Source organism: Equus przewalskii, chromosome 3 (assembly GCF_037783145.1).
Source record: "Equus przewalskii isolate Varuska chromosome 3, EquPr2, whole genome shotgun sequence".
In the NCBI taxonomy this organism is placed as follows: Eukaryota; Metazoa; Chordata; class Mammalia; order Perissodactyla; family Equidae; genus Equus; species Equus przewalskii.
Genome location: NC_091833.1, coordinates 99613857 through 99627289, shown reverse-complemented (window position 1 = coordinate 99627289; position 13433 = coordinate 99613857).

Below are 13433 nucleotides of genomic sequence, written 5' to 3'. Positions count from 1 at the left end.
GCCAACAAGAATGCCTACTTTTTATGGGATGGAAGATATATAAAGTAACTACACTCAATAAATAGTAGCAATTGATATTATTCGCTGGATGTTACAGGAATGCAAAAATGAGCAAGCCACAATCAAACCCCTTTAGAAATATCTGATCTAGTAGGGGAGGGTGCAACCTGTATACAAGCAACTATAATAGTCTGAATGAGATGTGCCATATAACTGAAGATCTCATCCGATTTAGACATCAAGCTTAAGTAGAAGGCAGCATTGGAAAGTGGACTAGGACTCTGTCCAAAGACAAGAAGAAACTGTTCCAGTAGGAGGGACGTGAAAGAGGAATAGTGTAGAGATAAAAACAAGCCTGACAGGCCATTCTGGGGAAGACCTTATGGGCCAATTTGAACTTAAATAGTTGAATTCAAGCAGCCACAACTACTTCCCGCAAATACTTCCCCCTCCTACCACTCACATCGTTAGGTACTTGAGTGCAGAAGTTAGCAATTCATGATACGCTACCCCGTTGCTACTCAAGGTGTTGTCTGTGGACCAGACGCATTAGTATCACCTGGAGCGTATTGGAATATGGAATTTGGGTTCCACCCCAGACCTATTGAATCAGCATATGAGTTTCAGCAACATCCCCAGGTGATTCTTTGGCACTATTAAGGTTGGTAAAGCACTGTCTTATCCTAAAAATGCAAACTGAAGCCACATTGAGCATTCACCTAATCTTTCAAATTCTGGTCAGATTTTTTTTACTTCTTTAGATGCTTCCATATACCTTCCTTTCCATCTGCGCCCTACCATTGTTTTAGTAAAAACAAAAACAAATAGCCACCTTTATTTTTTGAAGTTGTATTATCAAGAAACTCTGTGTGTGTGTGTGTGTGTGTGTGTGTGTGTGTGTGTGTGTTTTCTTGGGAACTTTGAGTAGGGCCCAATAAATAAAACTGCTTTCCCTATCCAGATTTTGAACCAATTAGGAAATAAAACAAAGGATAAGGCAGATAGAGGCCAAAATATCCTTATCATTGGTAAAGTCTAGGTTAGCGATACTGCCTATTGAACTTTCTATACAGCATCCAGAATCAACCAGACTTACTTATAATCAGTGCTGGCCCAAGGTGGTCTTGCAGCTGCCTTCCCCAAAGAGAGGGAAGAAGACAGGCCTGGTTAGGGGGATGGATGGGAGCAAGTGAGGGTCTGGAGAGAGGCAGGAGAGTCACCTCCACATAAAAGGAAACACTAGGAATGGAGATAGGTGTGTGTGTGGTGGTAAGAGAGAGGTGTTCTATAAAATGTGGTCATCACAATTGCTTAGATGTTTCTTAAAAGCAAAATTCTTTAGAAATGGTCTTTAGTGATGACTGATTGATGGTATGATATGTTACAATGAAATAATGAGGATTTTAATTTGCAATGTTTTAAAAAACGAGATTCGAGTTTAGGCTGAATGGTACTGATAACAAAGAACATGTTTGAAAATTTTGAACAAGAATGGTGCCACAACTGAGATGAAAGAAAAGGAATGTAGTTTTGGGGGAAGCAGGACTTTATTGATGAAGATTGATATTTGACCCAGGAGTGGAGAGAACTTCAAAGACTTCCATGCTACCCCATGACATTGAGTTGCCCTAAGACCCAATATCATTGCCATTAATAGTGATCATGATAACAATAGTTAAGGTTTTTGAGCACTTACTGTGTGCCAAGTACTGAACTGTAAGAACAATATTTTATTTAATCCTCATAACAAGCCAGTGAGGTCAAAGTCGGTATTCTTATTACCAGTGTTCTCATATAATGGATGTGGAAATCAAAACTTAGAAAAGCTTATAACTCATCCAAGGTCACACAACTTGTAAGTGACAGAGTGAAGAGTCAAACCCAAGTCACCAGTTCCTTTTTTCAACCTTGTCCCTTTCATCCTTGTTTTATGGTCATCTATATTCATTGCCTTCTTTTTAAATAACTTTTTATTATTTCTGTTTCAAGTGTAATACATTTTTGTTGTATTTTCAAAAATTTAGAAAATACAGATAAAGAAAGAAAAGAAGAATCACCTATAATTTTCCACAGAGGGATAACCACTGTTAAAATTGTGCTATATATCCATCCACTCTCTCTTCTGTGTACATACTCACTGGTTTTTGTTGTTGTGATTATTTTACAGAAAATGGAACATATTGTACATGTTTTTTTACCTGCTTTTTGTACTCAACAATGCATTATAAACATTTTCCACGTCATTCTAAATCATGTATTCTTCTATAATACCATTTTTAACATTGCATTTTATTCTGTTTTATGCATCCATCATAATGTATTTAACTAATCTCCTATTATGGCTTATTTAGGCTGTTAAAGTATTTTCCCTATTATAAAACTTCTGTGATGAAAATTTTTGTAGTCTCATCTTTGTATTCAACCTTATTTAAGACACTAGTTTTGCCCTAGTTCAAAGCCATTTCCTCTCCCCCTTTTTCCTCCTAAGGAAATCTCCATTTTTAGAAGTTAGAAGAGAGATGTCCTTTGATCTAGACAACTTTTCTCAACCCCTGTTGCAGTTCAGTGTGGCCATGTGACTGGGTTGTAGCAATTGGATGTAGTGAAAGTGATATGTGCCATTTTCCAGTCAAAGCTCCAAAAAGCAGTGTTTCTCTTCCATTCTCTCTGCACTCATCCACTAGAGAGATGCAACTGTAACTATATCATGGCCCTAGAGGGCAGCTGTATTAGTCATGGTTCTCCAGAGAAACAGAACTAATATATTCGTGGAGAGAGAGAGGGAGAGAGAGATTTACTATAAGGAATTGGCTCACGTGATTGTGGAGGCTGGAAAGTCTGAGATCTACAGTTGGCAAGCTGGAGACCCTGGAGAGCCAATAGTATAGTTATAGTCCAAGTTCAAGTCCAAAGACAGAAGAGGACCGATGTCTTAGCTCACAGACAGGCAGAGAGGAAGAATTCTTTCTTACTTAGCCTTTTATTCTACTCAGGCCTTCAAGAGATTGGATGAGACCTACCCACATTGGGGAGCTCAGTCTGCTTTACTCAGTCTACAGAGTCAAATGTTAAACTCATCCCGAAACGCCTCTCAGACATACCCAGAAATAGTGTTTTACCAATCACTGGGCACCCTGTGGCCCAGTCCAACTGACATATAAAATTAGCCATCAAAGTGGCAGAATCACAAGATGAAAGGGGTCCAGTGACTTGACGGCCAATTGGAAGAGAAACACTTGCCAGACAGAACATCCTCCTTGGACTCTTCTGTAGGTAAAAAATAAAATTCTATTGTGTTGGAGCCATTATACAGATATTTCTGCTGCGACATGAAATAAACATTGCTGAAAAACCACATATTCAGCAAAATTGTACATTCAAAATAATACTTTTAGGAATATTAGGATTGTAGTCCAACCACTAAAAATTTATGTAATTTTATAACAAGAGCAGTAACAAAAGCAATAATTGGTACCTTGAGAGACAACTTAGACAGTCCAGGCAAGAAGCTCAGCATGGTTGGAGGTTGCCTCAAGGCTATTAAAATGCTGTTAAAAAATAATTGTGGGAAATTATAGAGAAGAAGAACAGATTAGCTGTTGCTAGGGGTTAGGGATGGTGTTGGAAGGGGCTGGGCATGGCTATGAAGGGGTGGCCCAAGGGAACCTGGCAGTGATGGAACAGTTCTGTAGCTTAGTTGCGGTAGCGGTTACACTAATCCACTCATGTAATAAAATTGCACAGAACTATACATACACACTCACGCACGCATGCACATACACAGAATACATGTAAAACTGGTGAAATCTGAATAAGCTCTGTGGAATGTACCAATGATCAACGTCAGTTTCCTGGCTTTGATATTGTACTGTCGTCGTGAAAGGTGTTACCTTTGAGAAAACTGGATACAGGGTATACGGAACCTCCCTGTACAGTTTTTTTTTTTTTTTGCAATTTCCTACAAATCTGTGTTTAATTAAAAATAAAAAGTTTTTTAAAAATTGGGCAGAAATACTCTCTATGGTTATAAAACAATAGAGATGGAAACAGAACTCTGAGCCAGTGGGACTGCACCTAGGCGGCCAGAGGAAGTGCCACCTGCCCTGAGTGGGGCTGGAAGTACACCTGTCTGGAAGAAAGCCCAAGGTGTTGCACTCATTTTTATTTTCGTAACAAATACCCGAAGGGGCTTTTGCTGTGTATCAGCCAAGTGGAGGGCTTTTTCCTTTCCTGTGGCAGGTTATAATTCTACTCCCACTCTTTAAGCTCCTCTTCTTTCAAAGTATGTTAATGTTTTGAATTTGGCTTGTCTTCTGTTGTTGTTCAGGATCTACCTAGCCATTTAGAAAGGTATACTCAATTGCATGTGGGACATTTTCAAAATATAAGCCATAATATATTTAAGGGACAGAGAATTTCCTGGCAAGCTTTGAATCCTATGAACAGACCAGCCTTTTGCAGAGATGTTCAGGTATCTTTCTGGGAATGGGCTTCTGCAGATTGGTGATATCCCTGATTGTAAAGGAATTCACGAGACTCAACCAAAACATCACTGATGACTAAAAGCTCTCAACTCAGAGGTTATAACATCAGTGCATAGGAATCACCAGGGGCATTTGTTAAAAATGCAGATTACCTGTCTCCCATTCCCAGAGTTTCTGAACCCTGGTCTGGGGATAAGGTCTAGGAATATGCAATGTAACAAGCACCTCAGACCCTGTGGATGCTTTCTGCCTGAGGATCACTCTTTTAAAAAGACAGACTTAAGTCCTCAACAAGGAGGAGCCTAGCCTGCTAGCTTTTAAGTATTTAGCTGAGTTCCTGCTGAAATAGTGCAATTTGGCTGAACAGTGAGCTGTTGGAAGAGATGAGTAGAGGCCATGCTTCAAAGACATGCTAAGCAAACTGAAAAGCAAGGTAAAGCACCGTGACATTGCTTCCAAAAGCCCAGGACTGACAGCAGCCGACAGTCGTACTGGTACCGGTGTCACCTCTGAATACAAAGAACATTGGGTATTTTGACTTACTTCAGCAGGGATAAAATATTAGGGAGGAAAATATTCCCCTAACTAGTTTCCTCCTCTGAAGCATCAGTGTAGAATAATAATGCCTTATATTCATGCATCAGCTTTTCAATCACCAACTTATTTGACACCATCACAAGAGAGATTTTTTTTCAATCATCTGCCCTTAGGCAAATGGTACTTTCTTGAACTTCCTTGAATGTTGAAAAATGTACTTTTGAAAAACACATTCCAAGATCTTTATAGCTTAGAAATATTTCCTTCTGAGAATGTTTAAAGGTGTTCAGTTGAAATAAAAGTGAATACAAATGGAGGCACAAAGCTGGTGTGGGGACCTGGAAATGGCCACCCCAAGATATGTCTCTTTGGCATCAGGATTATTTGAGGCTGATTGCTTTTGATAAACTGGGACAGGGAAGGAGGCTCTGAGGAATGGAACTTGCCCTTTGTTAGGACACGTTTACATTTGTAAGGTAAATCTCTATCTGTAAAAGGTGCCTCCCTCTCTGTACCAGGAAGAAGAAAGGAGATGACCTTCTCTCTAGAAACTCTTAATCAATACCAAAGGCAAGGACTTAAAATCTGCATTTTATTGTGCCTGTTTCTGGTAACCTCCTGTAGCTGACTTCCCTCCCCCTCCCAACCTTGGCATTTCTTTAAGGATTAAGCATCTTTCCTTAGGGAAGGAACTGATTGCTGCGCTCACCTGTGACCGCCCAGCTCCAGACAATAGACTTGCCTCCTGCTACGCCCCCCGAGATAGCAGACCACTACATGCTGTGTCCATCAAGCACTGTGCCGACAGGGCAATCTTGTGACTATTGTGGGAGGGACATTTCAATCACATGTGAAACACCCTGTTTGGGGGTATATAACCACTATGTGTACCCCACTTCTTCGGTGCCCTTTCTTCTTTCAGGAAGAAAGGCCCTGGGCCATGGTTCCTCATAAACCTTTGTTTAATTTTCTCTTGCTATTCTGTCTCATGTGAATTTAATTCATTCTCCGGCCAGACGAACCCCAATTTGGGAAGAGGAAATGTCTTCCTCCCCTACATTGGTTACAGATGGTTAAGACATCAAGGGAAATTCTATGCTCATGTGACACTGTGTTATATTTGAATTTATAAGAATCATGAGACCTATGTTTTGCCAAACACTGTCCCGAACATTTATTGAAGATCATTCTTCTTCTTATACTCTTGGAGACTCTGGTCCATTTTTAGAATTTGGGTTTGAAATATTCTTGGCTTCTCAAGGACAAAGACCATAGTTTGTTGGTTTTGTATATTCTGCATTTAGTACATCATTCAATGTATAAAAGATATTCAATAATGTTGAAAGATCTCTTCTAGAATGCACTAACCAAGGGGAATCTAGAATGGGGTGGAAGGAGGGGGCGGAAAGGGTATCTCCTGGCCCCTTCCTTCTTTTTGCTTTGAAATTCATAGTACCTATTTGTTCAGATCCAATGAGTTAACCAAACTAGATAAGGTGGTAGTGGGTCTTCTTAGGCCAGAGGGAGCAGTGGAAAGTAGGAACCAATAAGCATACCCCCTCAAAGCTGGAGATCTTCAATAAATAAGACCAAGTTCCAAGGCAGGTTGTTATAATTAGTCATTTGGATCAAATATAATTTAAGGTTAATAATAACAATATTAATAACTACTGCACCAGACCCTTTATTTGAATTATTCCATTTAATCCATAGAACAATCTTATGAAATAGATGTTATTATCTGTAATGGACTGTGTTTGTGTTTGCTTATCATTGCCTCCTCAGGCACTACCACATAGTGGATGCCCAAATAATAGTGTTTCAATAAATGAGCAATGAGTGACTGAATCCCCACCTTTGCAGGTAAAGAAACTGAGGCTGAGAGAGGGAAAGGAACTTGCCCCAATGGCACAGCCAGTCAGTGGCAGAGCTGCAATTTGAAGGTCTGCCTTCTGCAGAAGCCCACACGGCTAACACTATTCACAGCACCTAAGTCCCTCACTTCATCCCTGAAGAGAGGATGTGGTTTTGTTTTATAACAATGGGACATAAATTGTTTATTAATATTCTGGTACCCATTTACCAGACCATTTGTCTCTCCTTTATAAGGCTTGCTTCCTCAAACATTCAACAAGTCATGACTTTGAGGACACGCTGATTCCCTCCGAAATTAGAGACTCAGCCTCTACATTCACAGTGGCAGCTTTACTTTCAAGAGCAAATCATCACTAACATATTTCATCTCACAGTAAACAGCTTCTAGAGAATTCCCCCAAAGAGATGATATGACCAGTGATAAAAACAATTGCCCGGAGACTGGGTCTCATTGGCCAAATCAAGCCACTTAATTTCATAAACTTTTTCTTTTCCAGTTATATTGAAAAAGCATAACTAATGTAAAGGAGGGGGGAAAATGACTTTTTCCTCTACCGTCATAGGTTCAGTACCTGGGGTCCTACAAATTAGACCAACAAAAGATAGATTAACAGGAGAAAGTTTTATTATTACTTACGCATTCAGAGCCCTTTGCAGAAAAGTAAAGACTCAAAGATGCGGATAGGCCTAAGAGCTTATATGCATTTTTAACAAAGAAGGATAAATTGTGGAGACTTGACAAGACAAAGGAAAAAGGAGTTTGGGCTAAGGGTGGTAAATTGTAGGAAAGTGACTAGGAAATATATGGGGGAAACTAATGGAAGATAAGGGTTATTTTACAAGGTTTGTTCACAGATCTGTCTCAGTGCTGACTTTCTGTCTTCTTCATGGCCATAAAACTCCCCTGGGAGAGGGGATTTATGGCAGACCGCATTTCTCAGAAGTTTCTGCCTTTAGTCAGATAGAGGAAGTTCTGGGAAGGCTTCTTTCTGCATCTGTTGATTCTCATTTGTCTCCAATTCAAAATAATCCTTATGCCAATGTGCCATATTTTGGGGTGCAGTAATCTGATCCCCTTCACTAACGGTAACTCACACCCCAGGGATGTGGTGAAGAGTTGCTGACGGTGGTTACGATAATCACTCTGAACAACTTATTTCTATGGTCCAGAAGCAAGGTCTCAGCATAAACAAGCTAAGGAGTATTTCCGTCTCAGAAAGCTAGCCCTGAAGTGGAACAGGCCCAAACTGACAGGCAGGAGAGACTCCCGATGTTACCACATTTGCACCTTCAGAAATCCTTGTTCTCATGTTCATGAGTCTTAAAGCTCCGTTTGGGTCAGATCATGGACTTTCTCCTTCCCTTGCTAAATTCCAGAGCTTGTTTCTCCAATAAGAACTGCATGGAAAGAGTAGAACTTCATTTGCCATTCACTTTCCAAAATTATACTACCCTCTGTTGCATAGATAATCAGGAATTTCTAAGGTATTACAGAAGAGTTCAAAGTAAAATTATTCTCTAGCCCAGGGGTTGGCAAACCATGGCCTGTAGACCAAATTTGGCTCCACAGCCTTTTTTTATAAAGTTGTGGAACTTTGGAACACAGCCATGCCCATTATTTACATGTTGTCTGTTGCTGCTTTTATGCGGCCATGGTAGAGTTGAGTAGTTCTGAAGAGATGGTGTAGCCTGAAAAGCCTAAGTGTTTTTAATTTGTAAGAGCTAGGGTTTTTGACAGCAAAAGCAGTTTTTAAGTTTCAAGAAGCTAAGACTCTGGAGGATTCAGAGAATAATTTGTACCGTAAAGCATAGATTGAGAAAGAATGCATAAACATGTAAGTTCAGTTTTCCAGCTGGAAAATAGATGAAGTAAAAGCAGTGGATGGGACAAGGGAAAGAAAGCAAAGCAACTGGTATTTAGCTAAAGCTTCACCTTTGAAAGGGACCCAGTGCTCATTCCTGCCCTCAAGGCCAACCCTCTAATGGTGACAGCTGAATATGACAATGGAAACCACAGATAGGTTCATGGCAGTCTTCAAAACAAAAGAGTTTGTACTTAATTTTTTCATTGAGAAGCTCCTGGCATCTGCATGGCTTTGTAGCATTAAGTTAGAAATGGAAGCCAGGTGCATTTAGACAAAAAGGCCCCAGACAAAACCCTAAATCTCCCACAGCACCAGCAAGCTGTTGGAGGGCACCCAAAAGTTTCCCATGTCCCTGAGAAGGGTGTGGAATTGCTAAGAGCAGGGTGGCCATGGAAGGGCCTCATAGTCAAGATGAAGAGGATGCAGAGTAAGCCCCATGGACTTGGAAGTACCCCAAAAAGCGTGCAGGATGGAGATTTTTCAGCAGCAGATATAGGAGCAAATATACCAATGGCCAAAGACTGCTAAGGATTTTACACGTCAGCAGAAGCCAGCATAGACATGGACCAAGGACCAGACATGTTTCTGCCAATTCCAGAATGATCTGTAAGCACCAGAGCTTAGGTCACAAAGTCCAACCCGGAGAGAAGAGAAAGAAGAGGTGGCAGCTGAGCAATGCATTCTCTTCTCTGCTCTCTCCCATCTGAGTTTAAATCCTGAACTGATCAACTTAAAAATCCAAAAGTGACTGGGTTTACTTAGAAGCAACAAGATTTAGTTTTCTGATATTAGGAGACTCCAACGAAATTTCAGTTCAATTAGAGAAAAATGAGGAAAATTTAATTTTTGCACAACTGAATTAACGACTATGAAATATACACCTGCTATCCCAATTGTAGATAATATACCTCCACTATCAGATACTGACCAAAGGTAAATATCTTATTTTTTATAAGATTTAAGTATGCCATGTAGAGGTAACTAGCAGTTATTGAAGTTCCAAAAGGGGAAAAAGCAACAAAGAAATACTGTAAAAGAAATCATAAAAGAAAACTTCACTGAGTTAAAAGGACTTGTATCTTCAGATTGAAAGGACCCCCAAAGAACCAGGCAGGATAAGTAAGAAAAAAAAGCACACACTTAGACATATTATATCCTGTTGAATATCTGAACTACTTAGAGAAAGAGAAAAACCTACCAACTTTCAAGCAGAAAGAACACTATTTACAGAGGAAAGAGAGTCAGAGTGGCATCCATCTTTTCATCTGTAACATTGGTGACTAAAAGATAGTATTATAAAATTATAGACTGTTAGTAGAACAGTATGGAAGTCCAAGAATTCCATACTCAGCAATGACATCATTGATACAAAAGGATAAAAGAAAGACATGACCAGACATAAATAAAGTAAACCATCCATAAAACCCAGCTGAGGAAAATACTTGAGGAATTAAACTAAATGTAATAAAGATGAAGTCAAAACAAGTATCTTAAGAGAAGGGAAGCACAAAAATAAAGAAATAATAAGCATTGTAGCTTATAGTACCTATAGTTAAAGTTGTGATAGTGGGAGAGAGAATTACAATCTAAGTATTCCATAACGTTTGTTGAAACCGATGAAATACATTGCAGGGGAAAATTTACAATAGCCTGAAACTGAAATTCTATACTCTTTCAGAAAAACCTGGAAGTTGAGGATGAGGGAACCTGGAAGAGAAAGAAAGTTTTAAATAAGTTAAAAAAAATGTATACATACATACATACACACACACACACACACACATATATATATAAAGGCCTATAGAAAGTGGACAAGTAAAATAGCTTATTAGAGTGTCATAAAAATTATTTAATTTTTCTGCATCAGTAAAAAATAAAGGTTGCTGGTTAAAGATGGAAAATTGAAGATGTAATTTTACTCTGTTCTCTACCAAGTCCTCACTAAACACTACAATAAATGGTTTAAAAAAAAAAAAAAAGTAAACCCACAAGGATAGAGTAAGAAAGAGAAGAGTAGAACCTAATTTTGTGAGCTGAAATGTAGCAAGGTAAGTGGTCATTGATTGGTAGTCACTGCCATAAGGTGACAAAATTGTAAGGATCTTGAAGGCTACGGAAGTGAAAAGACCCTCCCTTGTATCTTTCATGGTTCCTAACAAAGACATTGGCACATAACAGCTTATTAATAAATTTTTTTAATAATGAAAAATGTAAGTTAATTAAAAGTAAATACTAGTAGAATTCAAAAGCCTAGAAAAGCTTTCAGAAAACTGGGGACTAAAATGAGGAAGAAGTGTTGTGAATGTAGAGAAACTTGACCACGCTTGCAAAAGTAAAGAGAATAGAAAAAAATGACCAATTAAAATATTTAATAAGTCTAAAATGGGGTGGAAGGAATGGAACCAAGTGAGATCTCATAATGAAGAAAATTGTGCAGACGTAGCTTAAGATAGAGGTGCCAGTAGAAGGTAACAATCAAATACATTGTGTATATTCCACAGAGAATTGCAAGATTTCATGGAAAACTTATGAGGAACTGAAATTTCCTTTCCTACATACCTTCTACTTTTATATTTATGGCATATTTACAAAAATTGGCCATATAATTGATCAGAAAGACAACCTTAATAAATTTGAAATATATTGTTTCTATAGACTAATTCATTTGACTATAAGCTAATATAATTATGTCAACAACAAAATTATGACCAAAAAATAATAATAATAATCTTAAGCAACTGGGAATTTTTAAACTGTATTTTGAAAACAAAACAAAATTAAATAAGGAAATTACTTCATACCGAAGCCTATGCATACAGGCAGCATGACTCAAATGGTCGTGTATAGACTTAAATGCTTTCATTGTTTAAAAAATCTGAAGACAAAGGAAATAAGTGGTCCATTTAGGAAACTGGAAAGGGAATAAAATAAAACAAAGGAAGTAGGAGAAGGTAATTAAGAAAGATAAAAGCTAAAATTAACAAAATAGAAAGTCAAAGACAATAGAAAATACCCATAACTTGTTTTTGAAAGAACACTGAATATTGATAAATAAGTTAACTAAATAATTATTAGCAAATCAAATCCAATAGTATCTTGAAAGGATAGTATACCACTTCCATGTGGATTTTATTTCAGCACTGCTAGAATGGTTCACCATTATGAAATGTATCAGTAAAATGCATTACATCAAGTGAAAGAAGAAAACAATAATTATATCAACAGAAGTCAGCAGAACTGACCAGAGAGGCCTAATGCATTCTGTACTCCTCTGGTTTTGAAGCTTATTTGTCATTCCTAATTCTGTTCTATAACTGCGATAACAATTCTCCTAGTAATAATAAAAGCAGAATGATCCTGTCTGCAAAACTCCCTCAGCTCTCTCCTCCCTACCAGGAATATTTCTTATAAATCAAGTGCACATTTGTATTAACTAAAGTGCTCTCTCCTCTACTTCGTCGTAAGTCTTCTCAGGCATACAGTGAGGGATTCCCCTACAAATGCAAATTATCATGCGGGCCCTCTGACTTATGCACAAGAGATTCTAGAAATCTATAAATGGGGAGAATACCCATCTCAGTGAACAGCACCACCATTCATCCCCATGCTCAGGCCAAGAAACCAATGAGCCACCTTGACTCTCTCCCTATTGGTCAAGTTCCATCCCGTGTGTAGTGTTTGAATGAGACTTTCTTTGATCATCTTTATAACCAAGAGAATAGGGTGCACTTCACAGGCAAATTCATTGCCTCTCTGCATACAGAACAGTTTAAAAAACTAAATACTAACTAACTAAAATAAGCTAAAGCTTATTCTTTGATATTGTTCCAGTAAGGCTTAAAAAGCATTTTTGTATTTTTCAAAAAGCAACGACAAATATATGTCAATATATACTATATTCCTTATGGTCCTCAGTGTGTAAAACTCTTCTGTGCTAATTTAGGTAATTAAGAGACACAAAAAGCTTGCATTTAGTCTGATGAATGAAACTTTAGTAATCAGACAGACATCAGTTCAAGTGCCACCTCTGTCCCTTAGCAGCTTTGTGATCTAGGGCAAGTTACTTGGTTCTCCAAGCCTCAGTTTCCTCATCTATAAAATAGCAGTAATAATAACCAATTGTAGCTTTAACAATGAAATAAAATTACATGAAACAACGCAGCATCTAACACATAATATATGTTCAAAAATGTTAAATATTATTGCTTTGAGTAGAATCAGAATTTGGCAAACTTTTTCTGTAAAAGGCCAGATAGTAAATATTTTTGCCTTTGAGAGCCACGATGTCTCTGTCCCAACTATTCAACTTCATAGTACAGTGGAAGAGTAGCTCCAAATAATATATAAATGAATGGGCATGGTATGTTCCAATAAAACTTTATTTACAAAAACAAGCAATAGACTAGATTTGGCCCCAGACTATAGCTTGCCAACTCATAGACTAGATGAACTTATTGATTTCATGGTACCACAGTAATATTAATCAACTACTTTTCCCATCCTTTTTGTTATAGACCCTGAGATTGATGGTTAAGGATTCCGAGAGAGTTAATCTGCCTCTCCTTGCTTCTTCCTTAATGAACATGAAGTATTCAGCTCTAAGGGAAAAAAATGGCTTCCACCCTACCCCTTCAAGCTCATGGCTTCAAAACTCAAGAGAAAACTAAATCTG